This window comes from Montipora capricornis, chromosome 3 (genome assembly GCF_036669925.1).
Source record: "Montipora capricornis isolate CH-2021 chromosome 3, ASM3666992v2, whole genome shotgun sequence".
NCBI classification, from domain to species: domain Eukaryota; kingdom Metazoa; phylum Cnidaria; class Anthozoa; order Scleractinia; family Acroporidae; genus Montipora; species Montipora capricornis.
The window spans coordinates 70,831,866-70,834,365 of NC_090885.1; the positions used below are offsets into that span (position 1 = coordinate 70,831,866).

Below are 2,500 nucleotides of genomic sequence, written 5' to 3' on the forward strand. Positions count from 1 at the left end.
TTCCTTTACTGAGAAAATAATTAACAATTATTCCTCGAGCCCGAATGGACTCTGAGTCAATAGCCCACAAGGCCGAAGGCCGAATGGGCTATTGACTCTGAGGCCATGAGGGCGAGAGGAATAATTGTTTTAGTAAAATCCAACTAGTTGGTCAAAAAAAATATCGAGACAAAACATCTTTCGCTAGTTAAAGCTAGACTTTAATCCCTTTCTGCCGCCAAAACATTACAAATATGGCCGGCGCTTTCGCTACTAGTAGGCTATAACAAATAGCCTATTAGTAGCTCAACCAATCAGAATGCAGCATTGATAATAGACCCCTAGTTGGATTTTACTAATTATCGTTACATCACAAACGAGATGATTCAGAGCAAAAATGACCTTTGTCCAGATGATTTGCCATAAACTTGAAAAACGTCAGGCCGACCTTTTTCAAGATTTACCCAAATGCAATCCGTTTCAGTCTTGTCCATTTGTCTCCATCCATGCTTCTGTTTCCTTTTGCTGTATCTCTTTTACGGTATGTTGTTCAGCAGTTTAAAGTGGTTATTGCAATGTTTCATTCTACTTGACATCATTTTGTGTGACATAACTGCTTTAAATCTGTGAACAATAAATAATAAAAATACTGTGGTTGTAATCAGGCGTGATATAAAACGAAATTGCCGCGTTGACACTGATTAAAAAAGTTTTTAAAAGGTAAAACGTTTCGATCACTTTGGTGACCTTCATCAGTTATGTATGCAAATATGTGTATATAATCAGCGTCAACGCTGCAATTTCCTTTTCATAAATAATAATAATAATAATAATAATAATAATTAAACCAATGACCAGTTAGGTTAGCATCGCACTTTTGAGCAGAAGATGACAGGTTCAAAATCCAGCCCAGTCAAAATGGTTTTGAGTAGTAGGCAAGATGGCTTGAATAGTAGGCATCTGGCCCTTGCTCAGTAGGGGAGTCCGGGGCATGCTCCCCCAAAATCTTTTGAAGATTTGGCTTCAAATGGTTGTATCTGGCACAGGAGGTAAACTCAGCCCCTGTTTTTGAGCTTACACATAACACTTACTGTACTCAAGAACTTTTTCCCTTAACCCACTGACTCCTGGGGGTTCCTCATTGACGAGTAAAATAGTCTGGCGTTAGACAGAGTAAAATAGTAACTAAGTCTGGCTGGTTTAGGCTGGTTTAGGCGTCAAAGTTTTAAATGCCAGTTATTTTCCACCGGTAGCTTTATTGGGAAAGTCCTTATGAAATCAACAATTTTAATCAAACGCTTCAAGTCCTTAGAAATACATTGTACATTGTATAAATGCAAAATGATAGGTTTCCTTCTGAAATTGTACAAAATAATTTAGACCTTTTTGGAGAAGCGGTGGAATCGTCTCTACAAACTCACTTAGACAAATCTTGTTTGAAACTGCAAGAGCTTTAAATGCTGACCGTTTATGTGGCTCATTTTCCTGTGTCATGTTCAAGGCTTTTCTAGGCCCCAGTAACCCTGCTATTCAGTGTTTGTGTCAAAATGTTTAGCTCCTGCCGGCACATTTTGACTGGGCTGAAAACCCTGGTCAGACGAACACTCAGGGTCTTATACAGTAAGGAACAAATAAGGAATATGAATTGTAGGCCCTGTTTCAGGAAACCCTTCCTGTTAATCAACATTGTGTGACATCGAAGAACTCACAGAATGGTTGTGAAGAGTAGGGGAAAGACCCCTGGTGTTGGTTGTCCTGTATGTCTCAGAGAATTGTAAACTGCCAGGAGCAAGGGTTTCTATAACTTTTCCAGTAGTGACTGGGGTAATCTATGTAAGTGGCGGTCTCTCTTATCTTTACAAGGGTTTGAGTGAAAATCAAGGCAGAGTAGCTGGCGGTGAGAGACAAATTTCTGACAAACAGACGGCGATATTCCGCCGGTGACCGGCTTCTAATGAAACTTCTGCAGGAGACCCATTACCATTATGATATTAACCTATTCACTCCTCAGGCACCTCAGGGCGCCCTCAGTTGACAAGTAAAATTGTCTGGCGTTAGATAAGAGTCATTGGGTTAATATTACTACTACTACTACCACTACCACTACCACTACCACTGCCACTGCCACTGCCACTGCCACTGCCACTGCCACTGCCACTGCCACTGCCACTGCCACTGCCACTGCCACTGCCACTGCTACTGCTACTACTACTAATAATAATAATAAGAGTAAAAAGAATAATAAGAATAAGAATAAATCATATGGGTCTTATGCTTAAACTGCTGTGCATTTCTTATGCAGGGAAAAATCCAGGATTTCTTGCTCTCTATCTTTATTATATCTTTTTAAATTTTGATAAAGGTTTCCTTTAAGAACTCTCCTCTTCGGCGCACAAGCCCTTGGGGTCCTGAATTATCGCATGATTGGCAGGCTATTCGACGACTTGACGAAGAGGAAAATTGGACTGAAAGAACACAAGTCGTGACCAAGGAAGATCATAAATTATACACTGAAACAGCA

The 2,500-nt window shown here is 40.2% G+C and overlaps 1 protein-coding gene and 1 long non-coding RNA gene across 6 annotated transcripts in view; one reads left to right on the plus strand and one right to left on the minus strand.

Annotated features, from left to right (window-relative positions):
- LOC138043881 (transforming acidic coiled-coil-containing protein 3-like) overlaps positions 1-2,500 on the plus strand; it is a 25,842-nt gene that overhangs the window by 855 nt on the left and 22,487 nt on the right. For both annotated transcript variants that reach the window (XM_068890377.1, XM_068890375.1), the window contains exon 2: positions 2,342-2,500. This exon is cut by the window's right edge and continues 3 nt beyond it. The gene's annotated coding sequence lies outside the window, so the exon portion shown is untranslated. The remainder of the gene's footprint in view (positions 1-2,341) is intronic.
- Positions 1-2,500, minus strand: part of LOC138043889 (uncharacterized) — a 29,252-nt gene that overhangs the window by 739 nt on the left and 26,013 nt on the right. For 2 of the 4 annotated variants that reach the window (XR_011131352.1, XR_011131354.1), the window contains one exon: positions 1-2,190. This exon is cut by the window's left edge and continues 739 nt beyond it. This is a non-coding gene — a long non-coding RNA (uncharacterized lncRNA). The remainder of the gene's footprint in view (positions 2,191-2,500) is intronic. The other 2 variants (XR_011131353.1, XR_011131355.1) reach the window with 2 other exon arrangements.